Source organism: Manis pentadactyla, chromosome 6 (genome assembly GCF_030020395.1).
Source record: "Manis pentadactyla isolate mManPen7 chromosome 6, mManPen7.hap1, whole genome shotgun sequence".
Lineage (NCBI taxonomy): Eukaryota > Metazoa > Chordata > Mammalia > Pholidota > Manidae > Manis > Manis pentadactyla.
In genome coordinates, this window is record NC_080024.1 from 149,383,875 (window position 1) to 149,407,377 (window position 23,503).

The 23,503-nt window shown below is 34.9% G+C and overlaps 1 long non-coding RNA gene across 1 annotated transcript in view; it reads left to right on the forward strand.

Annotated features, from left to right (window-relative positions):
• The first annotated feature begins 11,481 nt into the window (after positions 1-11,481).
• The window catches only part of LOC130684159 (uncharacterized), a 94,414-nt gene continuing 82,392 nt past the window's right edge, over positions 11,482-23,503 (forward strand). The window contains exon 1 of the long non-coding RNA XR_008998381.1: positions 11,482-11,566. This is a non-coding gene — a long non-coding RNA (uncharacterized LOC130684159). The remainder of the gene's footprint in view (positions 11,567-23,503) is intronic.

Sequence of the window (23,503 nt, forward strand, 5' to 3'; positions counted from 1 at the left end):
TTGAATCCTCTTTTCCCCAGAGTCCATGCTGCTTCTCTCATCAAATAATGTTCACGCTCCTCAAACTACCCTATTCCTTATATTTAAGCGATTTTTTGCTAATTTCCTGCCTTTTTCCATTTTTTTAGAAGTTGTTTTTAAAAAAGTGATTCCCATGTCTGTCTTGTAACTCTAGACTATAATGATTTTTTTTTTGCATGAAACATTATTTAAAGAATAACAAGGGGCATTGAGAATAGGTTCAATTGCCTTATTTTTCCTGCAATAGGGTTTAGCTTTTGCTGCATAACAAACTACCCCAAATTCAGTGCTATGTGAGAACATCACATTTTACTGGGATAAATGTGTGGCTTGTAGAGGGCTCACTTGCCTGGATTTAGTTGATAGCAGCCCCTCAGACCTTGGATGTAGCTGGGCTGGGATCCTCACAAAAATTGGTGTTCAGGTATGGTCCACATTTGCTCACACTCACATTCTTCTGCCTATAAATTATATTTATCTTGTCTAATAGTACAATAAGTAAATTTTTATCTTCAAAAATCTGCATATGGCAGTTTCCCCAAATGTTTGGTTAGCCATTTTCCAAACACTTTGAACAATTTCACTACCATTTTCTAGCCCTGTATTTGTTTTGCTCATCTCTTTCCACATAGTTTCAAAAAACATTGCCACAAGTGTAGGTTACATGACACCAGTTTCTGTATTGGTTAGCTTTTTCTGTGTAACAAACCAAGTCAAAATTATGTGGCTTTAAACACATAATGGCTTTAAATGCCTAATGTAACCTTGGATTAACTGGGGTCAGATGATCTAAGATGAGCCGAGCTTGGAGATACTGCTTCAAGCTAGGCATCCCTCTGGGCTTGGCTCTTTGTTGGGTCTGGGCTCAGGACCACTCCAGTGTGTATAATGTGGGGCTCAAGCAGGTTGGGGAAGCATCTCTGTGGAAAGCTCCCCGGCAAAGACAAAGATGGAAAGGTGCTGGAGATGCACAGCATACTGAGTCTAGCATCTTAACCCCTCATTTTCACCACACACTACAGGTAACCATTGGACACTTTGGACTGTTCATGTCAAGGAATCAGCAGGCAGTAAGGTGAAGCATCATCTTGGGAGGGTTAGCTGATATCAGTAATTAATGAGAGTTAGGGCTGCTGTTACACATTGGAGGCATGCAAGGGTATGTTTGATACCATTTGGTCTACTTGGACATTCTGGATACTCAGTTGTCCAACTTGGATGGGGAAAGACAAGTGCAATAATCCTGACCTGGAAGTGGCCTAGCATGAGATTCAGGGTCACACCACTGATAAAGCCACTGAGAAAAGGAGAAATGTTTGTTAGGGGTGTAGGGATTCTAGAATGGATATGAGGAACAACTCTAAGAACATGTATGAAGAGGTGACCAAGACATGGACTGTGGTGAACGTAATATGCTGTTCAACTCTTTCTTAGATTACCGAGCTTGTATTTTTAAGCTTACATTTCAATTTACTCTTTTTTGAATATTTTTTTCCCTTTGGAAGACTTTTGCCTTTGAGAAACCAGGTCCTATAAATGTGCAGAGGATAGAGTTATGGAGATGACTGTATAGAACACACCAGACACTAGGTTAATTTTCTCTACCAAAGATACCACAGCACAGCACGCGCAGCTGAAGCCACATCTTGGTTGTGTTTATGGAGTTGCATCAGCTGCCACCTTTGTGGACATACCGGTTTTGTTGTGAGTTTATTGGTGTGATTGTAGATATGAATTCAACCATTTGTTGGCATATTATACAATTAGAAGTACTGAATAGAAAACTGTTATTAATATGCTTAACATTCATTTGTTCCTATTGTGGCTCAGGTCCTGTGCTGTTTTCTGTGTATTTTGTCATTTATTAGTTAAGTCTCTACAATGGGTCTCATGCCTGCCTCCCATAGGTTTTTAAAGGTGGGACTGATTTCTACCATTCCTCCTAGATTTTGGCATTGCTTTTTATATAGTATCCTAGTGGAAGGGGGAGAATCGGAGAGGATTCCATTTGGCAATAAAAGAGTATTTTCTCAGTTAAAAATTATGGTCACAGGAAGTTTTAATTGAAGTTGTCAAAACTTTAAAATTTTTAATAAAATGAATCTGAAGAAATCTTGGGCTGTTTTTTTCTTCAATTCAAATATATGTTATTTAATATTTTAAACAGAATGTTATTTAAATACTTTTGAATATAGTTAATTTATAGAACTACACATATAATAAAATCAATTTGTCAGTTAATACATGAATATGTCAAAGTTATTTGACTTTAATGTGCATAACACCATTGGCATTCTCAACAGTTCCAAATTTGGGAATAGTCTCACTATTTATAGATCACATACCTCTTCCTCAGTAGGATTTTGCAACTCCTACTGGCATAAAATATAAAATTAGGAAGTAATAAGAACCCCTGGAAAGTGCATCATTGGTCAGAAAATCACTATAATTCAGGCTCTAGCTTTAATTCCTTTCAAAACTACTTACCTTGATGAGTTTTCCAAGGGCAGTGTTTGATAGAAAGATCCAAAGTTTAATTTATCCTCCTTAAAAATGATAACTATCTTCCCTAAATCCCAGACTCTCTTAGCCTACTAAGTAGCCCCTTAGAACTCTATACAAGTTTTATTATCAACTAATCAGAGGCATGTGCCTCTAATCCTGTATGTGCTTGAGAAACATAGATTTTAAACTTCAGTTATTCAACTCACCATTTGCTGCATTTTTATAAAAGCAGAGAAATTCAATAGAACATTAGCTACTGCTACATATTTATTTAGTCTCCTATGTCCTAGGCACTGTGCCAAGTGTTTTCCATGTAATGCCATTTACTAACAAACTGTGGGGTAGATACCCTATTGCAAGTGAACATGTTAAGACAGGTTAAGTAGAATTTCCATGTTTCTAGACAGATAATGGCAAAGCTGGACTCAGACACAGAACTGTCTATTGTAAAAGCACTGCGTAAGAAACTGTGGCACCGAGTTTCCCATCACAGCACAACTTTCTACCTGCAATACAACCTGAACATTGGACAGGTGTATTTTTTTCCAGTGGTCACTATTGAATCCTCTGTCCCTTTTTTATGTAGTTTGTCTACACATGGCATCCAGTTTCCAATGCTTTAAAGCCCCATGTTGGTAATGACCAAATTTATGAGTCAAAAGCACCAGTTCTGGTAATTAGTATCATTGTTTGTGAAATCACATGTGGTTGTGGCCTTGGATAACTTTTAGGACAATGAAATATGTCCTATACAGCAAAGTTTTAAAAACATTAAACTTACTTACTTTGCCTATTGACATTTTTAAGCAGATATATTGAAGAATAATGATACTACTGTTTGATATTGATCTGAGGTCTAGTGCCAGGCTGATTAAAAACAAAACCAATATCCCAAATTTTCTCTTCAGCTTTCCTTTTTGCCTTAACTTGAATAAATGATTTCAATGCACAATTTCAGTAATTCTTTTTAATGTATAATCCAAAATATTTCAAACATGGTAAAGTAGTATTGTTCAGAAATTCTCAGATGATTCATAAAATTTCATAGGTAGAGTTGGAAATGATGAATTGTTGAGTTTAGTCTCTTTTTTTTCTCACTGATTTTTTTTTTTTTCAGGCTGGGACCAGTTGTATAAAGTTAGTAAAAATTATTGAACTTCAGCCAATGACACTTCTGCCTTAATTCAGGACAGTCTGTGGTGCCTGATAAAATTCATACAATGAGTAATGAAAATTGACTGAGGCTAACTATAACAGAATTATCCTTTTGACCTTCAAGAGTTAACTTTTTTAAAAAGCCAAAAAAAATTTGCATCTCTTATTTTTTACTAACAATCTGTAATCTTCCTGCTGAGATTATCCCATAATATAAATTGCTATGTATGAATCTTAAAAATGTAAATGTAACTTTCTATCAAGTGGTACAGAACTTAAAAGGGAGTTAATAGTCATATGGCATCACACAAGTAAGCAGGCATTTTTATTTTTCATGTCTTTCTTTCTGTAACTTAGAGATTGCATTGAATGACTGAAAGATCACTGCTCTCTTACAAACAATTGAAATTAAGGTATAATAGTATAAAGACTGTTTGATATGACTACAGTGATACTTAGAAATACCTGAGTCCAACCATGAAGTCTGAATTCTGCCCCCACATTTTGTTGTTGCTATTATTGTTATCCTTGATTTATTGTTTTAGTAAAATGCATCTCTAGTCTCCCTATACAGAAAAAAAGGTTAAGTCCTCTGTATACCAGAATTCCAAGCCTAATGTGTTTTCACACATTTCTTCCAATACTGAATGTATTTACCCTCTTTAACCCACAGATAATTCTTTTTTTTAATTTTCTAATTCAAGGTGTCATCCTCTAGAGCAGGAAGTTTTTTTTCTGTTTTTTCCTGATTATATTGCTTATTTGTTACATTTTTCTCATTAAGACCTACTTGGCAATCTGAATCCGGCCTTCTGACTTTGCTCTCTTTGTTTGTTCCATCCCTCATGTGGTTGCCTACATGCGTTGTATCTTTGGATTCATTACCCATCTCTCCCACAGCCAGAGAAGTCAGTTGATGACTACAATATATGTTGATGTCTGCTTATGTATTCAGCGATTTTGATAGGAAATTAAAGGAAGGGACAAAAGTTTTCCTGGGGGATCAGTAATTATACTGAGAAGATCAAATGTGAATAGTACAATAATAAAAAGGAAAATGCATGTAAAGGTCAGATGACAGGGAATTCATGTAGGCAGGCTGATGGAAAACACATTTCTGTACCTTATCATTGACAATAGGCCAAATGGTGCTCCAAGAAATAAAATGCAGAAGTGTATAACTGAGGATCAGTAAAACTCTCCTTTTTATAGTAATAAGGCTGGCTCTTGCTTTCCTCCCCTAAAACGAAGTACAAACTTTATAAAAGACAGTAAGGCTGATTTTCTGTGCTATTGTGAACTGTGAAATGAATGTAACCAATGTACCTTTGAGAAAAATGTATGTGGTACTGGTAGGGAAAAATGTAATTACTGAGAAACTGGAAATTCTGTGCCATACAAGACACAAGGATGTGTCCAGAAAATGTCATAAAATTAGTCCCAATCCAGTTACCCCATTGTCACATGCAAAAAGGAAATATAGTATTTATTATTAGACACAAGCCCACAAACTAGGCCACAAAAAATCAATAGTAGAGGGGGTTTATTGTTGAATCAATCCATATGTTTTGCATGAAAAGAAAAAGTTAAAATATTAGATATCACTTAGGTAAGGAAACAGGGCTCCTTGGAGAAATGGTTGATTCTGAGATATATATATATAAAATGACCCTGGAGCATCTTTATAGTTGCTTACAAGTTTTTAAAATTTATAAATGTCTCTATGTATATATATTTGAGTGTTCACACATGTATTTACTCGGTCTGTCAACTGAGTCTAGAAGAAGTAAAACTTCAGTAAAAAAAACACATTTTTGTCCCAGATCTTGTTTTTTTTTTCCCCTAAATACCATTCTCTAATAAAAGGAAAAGGTTCCTTCAAGAAGTGGCTGAGTCTGAGACATAAGAGACATATACAGTCTTGAGACATATACAAAATGAGGTTGAAGCATCTTAGAGTTCCCAGAAGTAAGAAAAGGCTAAACAGGAGCGAACTGAGTGAGCTCTCAATGGCCAGTGGTGGAATAATTTGACCACAAAGATGAAGGAATTAGTGGATTACAGGTAAGAGTACTAAACAAATATCCATGACTCCTTACTGATAAGTACAAATGATTGAGCAAATAAATAATGAAGGATAATAACAAATCTCCTATGCAGAACTCCCAAGTGGTTTATGTAAATGTCCCACCCTCAAGGAGAGTGAGCATGACTCCCCAGTTTCTAAGGGTGGACTGTGTATAGTCACTTCCTTCCAGAGAATATACTATGGAAAAGAGGAAAAGAAAACTAACTTTCCATTGTAAAACTGACAGTCCGACCTCAGCCAGGTGATCAAGGTCAACATCAACAGTCATAAGTGATGCCAATGGGAAGTACCATTGATATAATGGAAACAACATTGTATCTCTGTAGTCTAACCCCCCAAAACCCATAAGCCTGGTCTAATGATGGGAAAACCAGACAAATCCTAATAGCAGGGCATACTATCCCCAAACTGTCAAGGTCATCACAAACAAAGAATGTGAAAAACTGCAAGAGCCAAAAGGATTCTCAGGAGACATGACAGCAAACTAGTTGGAACTCTGGAACAGAAAAAGGGCATTTTTCTTTGTTTTTTGTACTTTTCTTTGTTTTTATATGTTCCAAAATTAGGAAGTTTAGAAGGAATGCTTTCTCATTAGATGTATGATAATTTCATATTTCTTGGAGCTGTATAGTGTGCTATTTTATTCCCATCTAAGAAAAAAAAAACACTTTCTATAGCTTCACTTTGTCTTCTGAACACTGTCCCTGAGACGGCTGTCACAATCTAAAGATTCAGTATTTTGATTTCATATTTTAGGATAATCAATTAACTGTTATCAATTATATTATGAACTTTGCTGTACTTCAAGTTTGCCAAGCTTTTCTTGTCTAAACATCCTATTTTCTATTTCTTCTTATTTCTTTTTTCCCTAAAGAACACAAGCTCTTACAATATCATAGAATTGATACCAAAAATTGTTGGAAAAGGTCTAGGAAAATATTGTGGTCCATTAGCTTACAATGAGCAACCTAGATTGTATTTTTAAAATAATAAGAAAAGGAAAGCTGTATCAGTGTGCACTGAAGGATCATGCTGTGTTTGGGGAAGTAATGGAACATTGTTAGGAGAAAATTGGCCTTTTAGAAGTCCTTTTGTAGGTTACACTAAACTCTATATTTAGCCCATCCTAAATCATCTCAGGATATGCAAGATTTTAAATCCCTTAAGATCAGAAACTCTGCCTGTTGCATTTGCCCTTGTATGTCTGGTAGCTAATAGAATACCTCATACATGTGCTCAATGATAATTTTTTGGATGACCAATAGGAAATCAAGGAAAAAAATAGTATCTCCTAGTATATATGATAATAACTTGCATATATAGTGTTTTATATTTTATAAGTAACTTTCAACATTCATCTCTGTTTGAGAGAGATACAGAAATGGTTATTCTTTATATTCTGTGTATGTTCTAAATAAGGCTTCACGAGGTGAAATAACTTACAGGTGAAACTGAGCCTTACTTTCAAGTCTGGTTTCTAAATTTAACTTTCCTTCCTCTATTCTAAAAGTTGTTAACTTGTTCTCATAGAACTCAGTTAGTAAATATTTCCACCTTCGGGGCTCAGTGTTTCCTGTCACAACTACTCTGCCATTACTGGCATGAAAATGGACTTACACAATATGTAAACACATGACATAGCTGTGTTCCAACAAAGCTTTATTGAAAAATTTAGGGCCCCCAGTTGTAGTTTGCTAACTCCTGATGGACATTATGCTCTGTCTCTAACAGCATTGGGTTTATTTACTGCCTCAAGTATCATGAGAAGAAATACTTCTTGATTGAAAAATACAACAAACCCTTAGGAGCTAAGGCCAATTGAGAATAACAGAAAAGATGCAAAACTGGATTTCAAATGTGAATGAAAGTATCTTATTGAATTTGATGTTGTAGTTGTTATTGTTACTTTCATAATATGAAGTCTACCCTGTCTTTTCTGAGGCGAAAGAGAGGTGTGATTCCCCCAGAGTTTTTTGCAGCCAGCTCAGTATTTGCTGAGTCGATGAGGTGTTGAGGCGACTCCCAGGGAATCCGCTGGTCCTGCAGGACGATGATACTTGTGGTGCACTGAGAATATGATTCACTTAGTCAGGGCCTGGGAAATGGCTGCCTGCTGTCCTCACCTCCTGTTAGAACTTGTGTGGTGACTTTAAAAAGGCAAAGCCCAGTTGATACAGCAACTGGAGACTGAACTGCAGATTTATTTTGACCTCTGGTTTTGCTCCTCTACCTTCTACTTGCTCTCCTTTCAGCTCATAAAATCTGCTCTCCTAGTACAATAGATTGATGCCCTGATTTTGGTATTTGGGCATTTGACTCAGATTCATTTTCTACTATTGAGACCGACTTGTCTGAATTGTTTATAATATTCTGACAAGACCAAGAATTCAATTTATAATAGTTTTCACTTTCCTGTATTAGATCGGTATTGATGATTACCTCAGTAATCTTTTTCAGCATTTTACTTGATACACTTTAAATTTCTTTACCAGTTCTTAAAATAAATGTATTGTATCCATCCATAAATCATTTTTTGGCAATAAGAATTATCTACGTACTATAAGTTGACCATCTAAGAAAGGATTCAGTCAAAATTTAGGTAGAATCTGCAAAGTATGACATGAAGAAAATATTTCTTAATTATATAGCATAGTTTCCTGAGATACCAGTTTTTTGTAGCATTCAAAGGTGTTTATAAATGCATAATAGTTAAATCAACTAGTGGTTCCTTTGTATAATATAGGAGAAAACCCATGAACTTGCTTTTAACTCCAGAATGGAATGTATCTTTTATTGCTTTTATGCTATCAAAATTATTTTCATCTTCATTTGGTTATCACTTGTTGATTATAGGCTTGATCAAAAGTAGATCTATTCAGACACTACATCATAGTAAAAAAAATTGCCCTCTTGTATACTGGCAATATCTTATAAAATTTCCTCTAGTTTCAATGTACAATAAAACATGCATTTGTATTTGTGTATGACTGAAAAGTTAAAGTGTGATTATATAAAAGAACTGAATTTACATACTTTATATATTCTATAACTTCAGCTACTATGTGGTTTAAATAATATAACTGGTTAAAATTTTTAAAATTGAGAATTCAGCAACTCAACAGTGTAATAAATTTGTTTCAGTGTGGAAATCAATTCTTAAATTAAAATTCTAACAATTTCCCTGGCAACAGTAGCTGGTGCCAGCATATGCATTTAGCCACCATACTAGATGAAAACATGCATTCTTCGTTAAAAACTCTGGCACATATGGTTTATTCTTAAAAATAGGACCATATATGCTTTGGATCGCTATGATAGCTGGATCTTAGGGTATAAAAGATGGAGACAGGAAAATGGTATAATTTTCCATCTATTTTTCCATATATCCCCAAGAAATACGTTAAAATTAGATGGCTTTTCAGGGTTTCCTTTTGAAAAGACAAAGCAAACAAGTGATTGAATAACTGAAAAAAAGCAAAATACAATCTTTAAATTACACGATATTTTAGGATGCTATCTGAAAATATGCTCCATCTGCCCTGTTTAAACAGGGTATAATATTCTTAAGCCTGTCTAATCAGAACTCTGATAGGAAAATGAGCCTTTGTTTTGAAGAATTAATGGAATCTTTGAGACTGTTCTGGGATCCCACATGAAACACAACGTAATGGTTAAAATTTAAGATGGGGTCTCTTATTTTCTTCTTTTTAGAATACAGGATTAGTTACAATGCATTTTTCCTATTTTGGTCTATAGACATTTAATTTCCATTTATTTACAGTTTTTTTATTATCTATTCAGTTCAGTTTAATAATTGTGCATTTTTCTAAATAGTATGTTTCGTTGAAGTCTTCTTACATTTATCTGTTATTTCTTGATGTTTCAAAACTCCTTTAATTTTTCTCCTAGATTTTGTGTTAGTCTTTGCTTTAAAACCCCAATTTGAAACTCCCAAGTTTTTCTGTGATATTTTTCAGCTAACTTCATTTCAGATTACTTCCTCTTTATTTGAAATTCAAATCTGAAATATTTTTGAAGCCATGTTCCTGGTGACCTGAAGAATAGCTTAATATTTTCCTTTACGAGTCAGGGAACAAAAACCTCAAGGTTTGCTCCATGAACTCCAGATTACACTGACACTACTTATGATGCAGGTACATTCAAGGACCATCAAAGTGTTTTTATATCTGTATTCCTCTTCCCACATGCCTACTTACAGAGGTTAATTACCATTTCACTCTGTGTAAATGATACCAATTAAGTGAACTAATTGCAGCATATCAGTCAACCTTTCTAAGATAGATTGCAGTTTGCCTGTTTTAAAAAGCAGCTGTTTTAGGATTTTGTTCTCCCAGATTTTAAAAAATGTAATCTCTTTTAGTACCCTTCATACATATATTGAATTTAAAAATGAAGCTAATAGACATTTTTAAGTATTTTACAAGGTTTATTCAAACTCCATATATTTCAGAACTGCAGCTCTCAAACTACAGAACCTAACTTTAGTCATATACTTGAAGAGAGCATGGCTTAATATTTTTATAAAATAACAACAATAACATTTTTAAATGTTTTGTTGATTATGACATCACATGTACTTTTCATATGATTAAAATATATTCATATGAAATACATTATAGTATGGTTATTTTTCTTGTAATGAACAGTCAGTTCCATATTAGAAACTAGGTTGAAACCTGATTCCTGGTTAGAGATAAACATATTAAATTAAATTATAAAACATACATTGTAGTCAGTATTCTTTCATATGTTGCAATTTTACAGTTTAACTACAAACTATTCTAACTAGTTGTGATTGAATTATCTTGCCGTTAATGCACATATAGCTTCATAAGCACATCCATCATCGCTATTGTTGTACTATTTATCTGATAATAGCATGCCTGCGGCCAGATAGGAAAATCGTAACCAGTAAGGGCCAAATAGTATAATAAGCTATAATTTTACAAAATATACTAATAATGTTTCTCCAGAAGTTTGGATGCAACCTTCAAATTTTAGTCATTAACTAAATAATAGGCATTTTATACCATGAGACTTAATTTAAATCCACAAACACAAAAGCAAAATCTATCTTTAAAAAACCACAATGAGTGTATGTATTTTAAAGTTTCTTTATGAGAAAGAAACCATGTTGCTGTATTTTTTATTACAGTTTTGTAATCACTATATTATCAACAATGTATGTGTAATGCATATTTCTAATTGAAAATGTAAGGAATTAACTGAAACTGAACTTTATTTCTCAAGTTTCTTTAACTTTGAAGCATATTCCCATTATTCCAATGAGGATAGATTCATATTAACATTCTAGCCCATTTTAGTCCTTGTAATGAGCCTAAAATAGCTGCCAGCTTGCAGTGCTGGAATTAATGATAATTAAATGTAACACAAAATGTATTTCCATATTTTGTATTGCTCAGATGATTTCATCTCAGATGTAGTATGATTCTTTTTAGAGATGACTACTGCTATTTAATCTCTTTTTCAATTTGAATTTGAATTTCATATTGTTCCTGACTGTTTAATGAATATTTTGGGAGATGGCCATAGTGTTGTTAATTATACTGGAGACTGAGTATAATTAATTCCTTTGGACCCAAAGTCATCTAGTTAATCGATTTCTGATGAAACTGGAGATTAAATACAGATATTTCAACTCTTTCTTCATTCATTTTAATTCTTCTCTCTTCAGTTCAATCAGATTGCTTTGGGAAGTCATTGCTGGCCAATCAGTTCGTGGAGCTGTTTTGGACATTATCCAGATGTTAATAGGTGGGTGATCTCTTCCATCAAGATAACTTGATACTAATTTCTGAAAATTAAGAATTTTATTTTCAGTTACTGAGAAATAAAAGCCACCATTATTATCTATAATTCATATTTAGGTAATTTATATTTGTCTATTAATAATAGGCTCAGGTAATCACACCTATAGAAAGTTTGTGACATAACATTCATAATAATCTTAAAGACGTAAAGAGGCAAAGGTTCACTGTATTACAAAATACATTTCCTACTATATAGTATTTCCAATAATTGACTTAATAACTCATGAGGACAAAACTGATTTCTTAAACAACTCAGAGCTCTTAGTATTATTTGGAAAAACCAATAGCATGTATGGTAGTTTATCACTTTCAGTGTTATATATAATGGTATATTATATCTTGATACTATAAAATGCCTTTAAAATTAAAAAAGAAGAGCTATAATAAACTGATACTATTCTTTTCAGTTAAGGAATATAACTTTAAGCGTTCCCTTATTTTTTATATTATTAGAGATAACTTTTAAATGTCTTTTCTTAAATACATTGCATGACCTCAAGAAAGATATATATTGACTAAAGGCATTGAGTTGGATGAATTATTATTTTGCACTAAATCAAGTCAGTTTACTTAAGCTTATTTCAATAAAAGTTTCTTGCTACTGTATCTCCCATGTATTGGAAAATCGAGTCTTCTGAATGCTTCTATCAGCTTTGCAATTTTTAGGTTGTGTCAGAGAATTCTGGGAAAACCTCAATAACATTATAATCCAACACTGATTGTACAAACATAATCTGACCACTGAGTTTGCAATTGTGGTACTAGGCTTTACTGATGAGGAACCATATTGGCAAGATAAAACAAGTGTATTTTAAGAATCTACTTCATTGTGTATAAATAAACCATTGGGTCATGTTTCTCCTGAATCATATTTCTGAAGTTTGAATTTGCATGCTGCTTATGAACAAGTAAGCATCTCAATCAGCACATGATAGGAAGTTAATTTGATTTTCGTAAAGAAAGTGAACTGTATTCTGAACATCAAAGAATTTGAAGAGGAATCAAAATAGGTGAAGTGAATTTCATTATTTAAGTATATATTTAAAAAGCAAAGCAACTTCAGGTTCCTTATACTGAAGAAGTTTTAATGTCATTTTATTTGCATAAGCATAATAACACAGTTTAATATGCAAATCTTATCTCTGTACATGTTTCAACTAAAATGCTCTGTGGTTTCTTATGTGCATATTATAATATGATTAAAATAGTTATAATTATATTCTTGCCTGTTTTTTCAGGTGATTATACTTGACTTTCTGAGATAGTTTATATAACATTTTAATTCATTTTATGTGACTTACAAGAATTCTCAAACTTCCAAATAATGTATAGTTTTACCCACTCATTAAGTTTGTACTTGTCAATGTACAGCACTGGTTTTGTTTGAGATCTATTATTGCATATAAATAGTTTTTCTCAGACACTTTCCAAAATGTCTACTTTTCTTGCCAAAATATTAGGAGGAATACAAAAAGTCTTTCTAGTAATTCTAAAGGCAGAAACAGGAAGTTGAGCCAAAAAAAAAGAATTACTGAAATATGAGTTTTATCAGATATGATTAATGCAATAATAGCCAGAGTGAAAACAAAATGACCAGTAAGCCTAAATGCCAACTCACCTAAGAGCAGCAGTTATAATCAATGAAAACTGATGAAATGTAAGGTTATTGATTCTAATATCATTATGAGCACCTTCTTAACCAAAAAGTTTCAGTTTTCCTGGACTCTGGGGTCAATCTTTTCCCCTCAGGTTACCTGTCAGTTGTGTAATTGCAGTGGCTTTGTCCAGGCTATAATTCTGTTTTGCATATTTTAGAAGGAAGAAGAGCTACTCTCAGGGCAGTAGGGAAACAGGGCAGCTGGGAATAAGCCAAGTCTCCTAAAGTTTCTCCTTGGATGTGATACACATGACATTTGTTCACCTCCCAGTGACCCTGAAGGATCCCTGTCTGTGGGCAAGGATCCTTTTCTTCTCACACAGAAAAGGGAAAGAATCATAGGGAACAATAGCATAGTCACCCACAATGCTCTTACTACTATCTCTGTTTGGTATATGGGGAAGGAGAAATGTATGCCTAGCAGGTACAGGTGTTCCCAACTCAAGCTCTCACACTTCTGAGAAATGGTAGAGCCTCGATTTGAACCCAGGAAGTTTAGCTGAAGAGCATGAATTTGAACCACTAGGTCATGCTTCTTTTAATTATAGGCAAAGTTTCTAGTCTGTCTGATGTCAAAGTCCATATTCTTGAAGCTACAGACAGTTTTCTATAAAATCTATGCATATTTTTAAATATTACCCAGCAGACCAATATCACATCCACATACATCCAGTCTGTCTCTTCAGCCTAATGCTTTGCCACTTTTCACAACCCTCAAAACTACTTGCAGTTTCCAAGAAATATATTCAGATATGAATATCTTCTCTGTACTCCATCCCGAGTTCCTTGAAACTAGTTTAAATATGTTTCTAAGTATCTTATTTGAGTTATTTCCTCTGTGAAGCCTTCATAGACCACTAAAATTTGGCAAAATCCTTTCTTCCTCTGTGAATCTACAGTTATTTAACAATATCTTATGAAATATATCATTGTATAAATAGTTTCTAAAATAGTTAGTTTAGGATTCCATGTGTTTCTTAAGGTGGTGAGACTTGTTTATTCTTTATTCCCACCAAGCTAAACTTGCAGGTCAAATAGTTTGAATCAATTATATATTTGTTGAATGAATGGAATCACCTTAGAGAAATATTAAAAAGTATGATTTGATTATTTCATAAATACATGCATTATTGGTATGATATTTACTTACTGTTAACTCTGTGAAAAATTAAATAAAATTTTACCATATATGTTGGCAGTTGGAAATACTCTGGACCATCAAGTTTGCATCTTTATATGGGGTATTTGTTTTCTAACTTGGTTTAAGTCATTAACCTGACTTCCAATAACTTCTGGCACAAATGACCACATTATGCATAGAGCAAAATGCTTCCATTCACTCAAACCGCTTTTATAGCAAACTGTTTGTGGTAGCTCTTTTATAAGCATAATAAGGACATAATGATTTTAATTGAAGACATTACTAAGATTTATTGATCCACTGTACTAATGCTGGAATTTAAAGGTCAAGAAGCCACAACTCTGTCACAAAAATGTCAGTTTTATGGATTTGCTGCCAGACATGGGGTCACTTAAAAAAGACAGTCCCGATTCCCCAAAATTTTCAAGTACATTCACCATGAATTGTCTTCCATCTATCATTATACAGGTATCAATGTCTCATTTCATGTTACTGTTTTATGAGATTGGGAAACACAATAGGTTATTGCTGTGGGTGCAGTCAGACTTCTTTTGGACCTAGCAAGGAAAAACAACATCAAATTTATGCTTGACATTTTACAAAACCCTCCCACTATTAATTGTAGAAAATATTCACTTTAAGCAACATATTCAAATAGACAGGTTCTTACACAGAATGAGGCACGTTGATCCTTGTTGTGGTTGGCTTAGTGTTGCTAAATGCCTAAACTGCTTTGACTCCCACTCTGTTTGTCCTCAGAACAAAGGGATTTAAGCTTTTATTTTGTAAAAAAATATCAAGCAAGACATATAAGCTTAAGGATATTAAAGATATTTTCCTTTTATGAGGTAAATAATGCATAAACTATAAATTATGTGTGCATTATAAATAATGCTATTTAAGAAGTCAAAGGTATACAGGACATAAAATTTTCTTTTCTTTCTTTTTTTTATTTCGGATTCCTTCTTTTGCCTCAATTTTTATCTCTTAAGTAGAAATCCGTATGACTCCTAGCCCAGACACTGAATTCCCTTAAACTTTAATTTCTTGCTATCTACACCCAAATTCTGACTTTTGGATCTTGTTTCACATTTATGGGAACATACAAACACAGAATTAATTTACTGTTTCAGCATATAATTGTTGTTCTTATGTTTTGCATGGACAACGCAAAGATGAACAGGATTGCTATGAAAGTGCCTATAGTCCATTATGGGAGACATAGTTGAGTCATCTCATTAATACATACTTAATTTCATTTCAGAAACATTTATTTGGTAACAATATGTGTCAGGCACTTTAAAAGAAGAAACAATCTCTATCACTAAGTAATTGATAGTCTAGTGTAAAAAATAAACAATTTGTATAATACCCTGTTAGTTTGTGTATAGTTCTATTATGACTTGACACATAAGGCAAATTAAGACATTTTATGATATCTTCTTAACCTAATGCAGTCCTGGAAGTCAGAAACTAGATAGAATATAATTCAAGGATCATTTCAATGAGCAAACATTTATTTATTGTCTGCCTTGTGCCAAACTCCTTGTTATGTATGGGGAATAGGTAGCTGAATAAAATATCCCCCAAATGCATACATCTATTAGAGAGGTACGTACACTCATTAACAGATATTTTCCATTTGATGAAGTGTGTTTTTATGAGCATTTGGCACTCGCGTCTAAAGAAACAGAGAGGGCTGGCATTCAGCCAAATCTGTGCAGGCCTCCTGGAGGAGATGCTATCTGAATTAAAGCTTATAACAATGTACAATCAGCTATGACACAAATGACGTAAACCATATTTAAAGTAAAGTAGGCTACATCCTTTCAGATGTTCAGAATTATTCTGCTCAGTGGGAATACCTTCAGATACTTTATAGATAGGATGACTTTTGCATTAGGTCTTAAAATTTCAAAGGATCCCCAAAATGCTATCATTTACATTTTAGGATGAATCATAGTTGATGCTAATTTTTAAGGGCATAACAGTCAAAATACTAAGTGCAAAAATATAATCATTTATCTACTTTACCATGTTTCTAGACTTTCTAGAAAAAGAAGCCACCATGCTTAACAACCATTACATATATTGATTTGTTATATGATTATGTTAACATTAATAAAAGCAATATAAAACTATCAAATATAATAGGATAATTGTTATTAAAGAATACCTCCTTATTCCCTATAAATCATACAGAAATAGTAGATTGTACTTTGCTTAGTTAAAATCAACCAACCCCGAATTAAAGATGGCGGCGTGAGAGGAGAGAAAGAGGCTTCCTCCTAAAACTGGATACAATTAGAAAATTGAATTGGCACAACTAATCCTAAGAGAGCAACAGGAAAGAGGACGGGTCAGACTGCACACATCTGGAGTAAAGAGCAGACCTCAGCGAACGGGGTAACGTACCGGAGCTGTGGCTCTGCGGGACCCGAGCCCCTCCGCTACCCCAGCACACTGGTGGGAGGAAGACAAATGGAACAGGGAGGGAGTGGAGGCCTGGGACTGCTGAATACCTGGCTCCAGAGATCTGCTCTGGGAGCACAAACCTACATTTCATGGTGCTTTCCTGAGACTCGCATGACTACCAGGTTGGAAAGTTAATACAGGCAGAGTTCCTGGGGAGACTGGGATCCCGGCTGCTTGTGGAAAGCAGGGATCCATATCTGCCTGCTCTGGGACAAAAACTTATACCTGTGTGATCAGCCCACTGGCTCAGGCAGTGGAGACAGGCACAGGAGCTGGGAGGTGGGGAACAGTTCTTTCCTACCCCCAGGCACCAGTACTGCTCCCCTGGGACCCCCGACATTGCTTCAGGGGCTCAGCAGCTCCAGAACAGAGCTTCTGGACACTAGAGGGCGCCATATACAAACAGGAAACGCCAAAAGAACCTTGTCCAGAGTAAAATTGTTAATACAACTCCTGAGAAAGATTTAAATGACATGGACCTCGTGACTCTTCCTGAAAGGGAGTTCAAAATAAAAATAATCAACATCCTAATGGAGGTACGGAAAGACATCCAAGAACTCAAGAATGAATTCAGGTCAGAGATCCAATCGTTAAAGAACACGATGGAGGGTATTAAAAGCAGGTTGGATATGGCGCAGGAGACAATAAATGAAGTAGAAACTAGAGGAGAGGAATACAAAGAAGCTGAGGCACAGAGAGAAAAATGATCTCTAAAAATGAAAGAATATTGAGAGAACTGTGTGACCAATCCAAGTGGAACAATATTCGCATTAGAGGAATACCAGAAGAAGAAGAGAGAGAGAAAGGGATAGAAAGTGTCTTTGGGGAGGTAGTTGCTGAAAACTTCCCAAACTGGGGAAGGAGATAGTCTCTCAGTCCATGGAGATCCACAGATCCCCCAACACTAGGGACCCAAGGAAGACAACACCAAGACACATAGTAATTAAAATGGGAAAGATCCAGGATAACAACAGACTGTTAAAAGCAGCCAGAGGCAGAAATAAGATCACATACAAAGGAAAGCCCATCAGACTAACATCAGACTTCTCAGCAGAAACCTTACAGGCCATAAGGGAGTGGCATAATGTATTTAATGCCATGAAGCAGAAGGGCCTGGAACCAAGATTACTTTATCTGGCAAGATTATCATTTAAATTTGAAGGAGGGATTAAACAATTTCCAGATAAGCAAAAGCTGGGAGAGTTCACCGACAAACCGTCTCTGCAGTCTATTTTGGAGGGACTGCTATAGATGGAAGTGTTCCTAGGGGTGGTTAGCTGTCACCAGAGGTAGTAAAATCATAGTAGGGAGGGTGGAGCAGCTGATTGCGAGGCAAATGCAAAATTAAATTGAATATCCCCAAAGCCAATCAAGGGATAGAGGAAAAGTATAGAATCTGATACCTAATATATAAAGAATGAAGGAGGAATCAAAAGGAGGAGAAATAGAAAAGAACCTTTAGATTGTGTTTGTAACAGCATACTAAGTGAGTTAAGTTGGACACTTAGATAGTAAGGAAAGTAACCTGGAACCTTTGGTAACCACGAATCTAAAGCCTGTAATGGCAATAAGTACATACCTATCGATAATCATCCTAAATGTAAATGTACTGAATGCACCAATCAAAAGACATAGAGTCACTGAATGGATAAAAAAAACAATACCCATCTATATGCTGCTTCCAAGACACTCACCTCAAACCCAAAGACATGCACAGACTAAAAGTCAAGGGATGGAAAAAGATATTTCATGCAAACAACAGGGAGAAAAAAGCAGGTGTTGCAGTACTAGTATCAGACAAAATGGACTTCAAAACAAAGAAAGTAACAAGAGATAAAGAAGGACATTACATAATGATAAGGGGGTCAGTCCAACAAGAGGATATAACCATTATAAATATATATGCACCCAATACAGGAGCACCAACATATGTGAAACAAATACTAACAGAACTAAAGGAGGAAATAGACTGCAATGCATTCATTTTAGGAGACTTCAACACAGCATTCACTCCAAAGGACAGATCCACCAGACAGAAAATAAGTAAGGACACAGAGGCACTGAACAACACACTACATCAGATGGACCTAACAGACATCAACAGAACTCTACACCCAAAAGCAACAGGATACACATTCTTCTCAAGTGCACATGGAACATTCTCCAGAATAGACCACATACTAGGCCACAAAAAGAGCCTCAGTAAATTCCAAAAGATTGAAATCCTACCAACCAACTTTTCAGACCACAAAGGCATAAAACTAGAAATAAATTGTACAAAGAAAGCAAAAAGACTCACAAACACATGGAGGCTTAACAACATGCTTCTAAATAGTCAACGGATCAATGACCAAATTAAAATGGAGATCCAGCAATATATGGAAATAAATGACAACAACAACACAAAGCCCCAACTTCTGTGGGACAAAGCGAAAGCAGTATTAAGAGGAAAGTATATAGCAATCCAGGCATATATAAAGAAGGAAGAACAAACTCAAATGAATAGTCTAACATCACAGTTATTAAAATTGGAAAAAAAGAACAAATGAGGCCTAAACTCAGGAGAAGGAGGGACACAGTAAAGATCAGAGAAGAAATAAACAAAATTGAGAAGAATAAAACAATAGAAAAAAATCAATGAAACCATGAGGTGGTTCTTTGAGAAAATAAAGGAAATAGATAAGCCTCTAGCCAGACTTAGTAAGAGAAAAAGAGAATCAACACACATCAAAAGAAACAGAAATGAGAAAGGAAACATCACGATGGACCCAACAGAAATACAAAGAATTATTAGAGACTACTATGAAAACCTATATGCTAAGAAGCTGGAAAACCTAGAAGAAATGGCAACTTCCTAGAAAAATACAAGCTTCCAAGACTGACCAAAGAAGAAACACAAAATGTATACAAACCAATTACCAGCAAAGAAATTGAAGTGGTAATCAAAAAACTACCCAAGAAAAAAACCCCTGGGCCAGATGGATTTACCTCGGAATTTTATCAGACATACAGAGAAGATATAATACCCATTCTCCTTAAAGTTTTCCAAAAAATAGAAGAGGAGGGAATACTCCCAAACTCATTCTATGAAGCCAACATCACCCTAATACCAAAACCAGGCAAAGACCCCACCAAAAAAGAAAACTACAGACCAATATCCCTGATGAACATACATGCAAAAATACTCAATAAAATATTTGCAAACCGAATTCAAAAATATATCAAAAGGATCATACACCACGACCAAGTGGGATTCATCCCAGGGATGCAAGTATGGTACAACATTCGAAAATCCATCAACATCATCCACCACATCAACAAAAGGAAAGACAAAAACCACATGATCATCTCTCATAGATGCTGAAAAAGCATTTGACAAAATTCAACATCCATTCATGATAAAAACTCTCAGCAAAATGGATATAGAGGGCAAGTACCTCAACATAATAAAGGCCATATATGATAAACCCACAGCCAACATCATACTGAACAGCGAGAAGCTGAAAGCTTTTCCTCTGAGATTGGGAACAAGACAGGGATGCCCACTCTCCCCACTGTTATTTAACATAGTACTGGAGGTCCTAGCCATGGCAATCAGACAAAACAAAGAAATACAAGGAATCCAGATTGGTAAAGAAGAAGTTAAACTGTCACTATTTGCAGATGACATGATATTGTACATAAACCCTAAAGACTGCACTGCAAAACTACTAGAACTGATATCAGAATACAGCAAAGTTGCAGGATACAAAATTAACACACAGAAATCTGTGGCTTTTCTATACACTAACAATGAGCCAATAGAAAGAGAAATCAGGAAAACAATACCATTCACAATTGCATCAAAAAGAATAAAATACCTAGGAATAAACCTAACCAAAGAAGTGAAAGACCTATACCCTGAAAACTGTAAGACACTCTTAAGAGAAGTGAAAGAGGACACTAACAAATGGAAACTCATACCATGCTCTTGGCTAGGAAGAATTAATATCGTCAAAATGGCCATCCTGCCCAAAGCAATATACAGATTTGATGCAATCCCTATCAAATTACCAACAACATTCTTCAATGAACTGAAACAAATAGTTCAAAAATTCATATGGAAACACCAAAGTCCCCGAATAGCCAAAGCAATCCTGAGAAAGAAGAATAAAGTGGCAGGGATCTCAGTCCCCTACTTCAAGGTCTACTACAAAGCCATAGTAATCAAGACAATTTGGTACTGGCACAAGAACAGAGCCACAGACCAGTGGAACAGATTAGAGACTCCAGACATTAACCCAAACATATATGGTCAGTTAATATACGAGCCATGGACATACAATGGCGAAATGAAAGTCTCTTCAACAGATGGTGCTGGCCGAACGGGACAGCTACATATAAGAGAATGAAACTGGATCACTGTCTAACCCCATACACAAAAGTAAATTCAAAATGGATCAAAGACCTGAATGTAAGTCATGAGACCATAAAACTCTTAGAAAAAAATATGGGCAAAAATCTCTTGGATGTGAACATTAGCAACTTCTTCATGAACGTATCTCCCCAGGCAAGGAAAACAAAAGCAAAAATGAACAAGTGGGACTATATCAAGTTGAAAAGCTTCTGTACAGCAAAGGACACCATCAATAGAACACAAAGGTACCCTTACAGTATGGGAGAATATTTTCGTAAATGACAGATCCAATAAAGGCTTGACATCCAAATATATAAAGAGCTCACACACCTCAACAAACAAAAAGCAAATAATCCAATTAAAAAATGGGCAGAGGAGCTGAACAGACAGTTCTCCAAAGAAGAAATTCAGATGGCCTACAGACACATGAAAAGATGCTTCACATCGCTAGTTATCAGAGAAATGCAAATTAAAATGACAATGAGATATCACCTCACACCAGTAAGGATGGCCACCATCCAAAAGACAGACAACAACAAATGTTGGCGAGGTTGCGGAGAAAGGGGAACCCTCCTACACTGCTGGTGGGAATGTAAATTAGTTCAACCATTGTGGAAAGCAATATGGAGGTTCCTCAAAATGCTCAAAATAAACTTACCATTTGACCCAGGAATTCAACTTCTATAAATTTGCCCTAAGGATGCAGCACTCCAGTTTGAAAAAGACCGATGCACCCCTATGTTTATCGCAGCACTATTTACAATAGTCAAGAAATGGAAGCAACCTAAGTGTCCATCAGTAGATGAATGAATAAAGAAGATGTAGTATATATACACAATGGAATATTATTCAGCCATAAGAAGAAAACAAATCCTACCATTTGCAACAACATGGATGGAGCTAGAGGGGATTATGCTCAGTGAAATAAGCCAAGCAGAGAAAAACAAATACCAAATGATTTCACTCATCTGTGTATAAGAACAAAAGAAAAACTGAAGGAACAAAACAGCAGCAGAATCACAGAACCCAAGAATAGACTAACAGTTACCAAAGGGAAAGAGACTGGGGAGAATGGGAGGGTAGGGAGGGATAGGGGTGGGGCAGAAGAAAGGGGTTATTATGATTAGCGTGTATAATGTGGGGGGTGAGGGAAAGGGGAGGGCTTTGCAACACAGAGAAGACAAGCAGTGATTCTACATCATCTTGCTATTCTGATGGACAGTGACTGTAATGGGGTTTGTGGGGCGGATTTGGGGTAGGGGAGAGCCTAGTAAACATAATGTTCTTCAAAAAAAAAAAAAAATCAACCAACCCCACTGATAACCAAGAAGTATGTGTGTGTGTGTGTGTGTGTACACAATATTTTCATAATGAGGTTTCCTCAGTATGAAATATGACACTCTAAAATGTAACTTGAATAAATTAGTAGTAAAAATTCTTGAGAGAATTGTAAGAAGAGTGAAATGATATTTCAAAAAGCAAAAAGCTTATAATCTGGATCCATTTGTTCTGAATTTTTTTTAAGTATTACTATTTTACAATTTTATTGTATTTTTATAGTGGAGAGTTACTGAATATGCAGGAAATAAATCAATGAAATGCACGGAGACAGAAAAAAATAGGTTCTGGTAATAAAAAACAATGAATACAATACTGTGTCTAAAAAATAGTTTCTATAGCTCTAAAAGATTGATAAGGCTGAAAAGTGACTGGACAATATGTGCAAAAATAAGCAAAAGAAAATCCTCAAGTAGTGTTAACTGTAACATATGAGATCAATTAGGTGGAATAGGTATAAGGTAACTTTTGCAATAAACCAAATAATAGAGGAATAAAAATTAAATTTGAAAATAGTAATGGCAAAAAACAAACAAACAATTATGTAATCTTGATCCAACATTACATTGGTTCCATCGTCAATGGACCGTGTTTGTTCTCTGTGATAATGTCAACACATAGTCTTCTTACTGCACTTAATTTGAATGATTATGGCTGAATACTTAATTTATGTACTCATCATAAAGGTATGTTTTGTTGTAATTTTGATGAGTATTTGATTATCTTCAAGTAAAGCTAATTTGAAAACGTGTAGATTATGAAAGTGTTTATACTATGCGATTTCCTACTCATTGTATTGACATTATAAGCACATTTGAAGTCATAAGGATATATATATAAGAAGGTACATGAAATATACTTAATTTGTGAAACA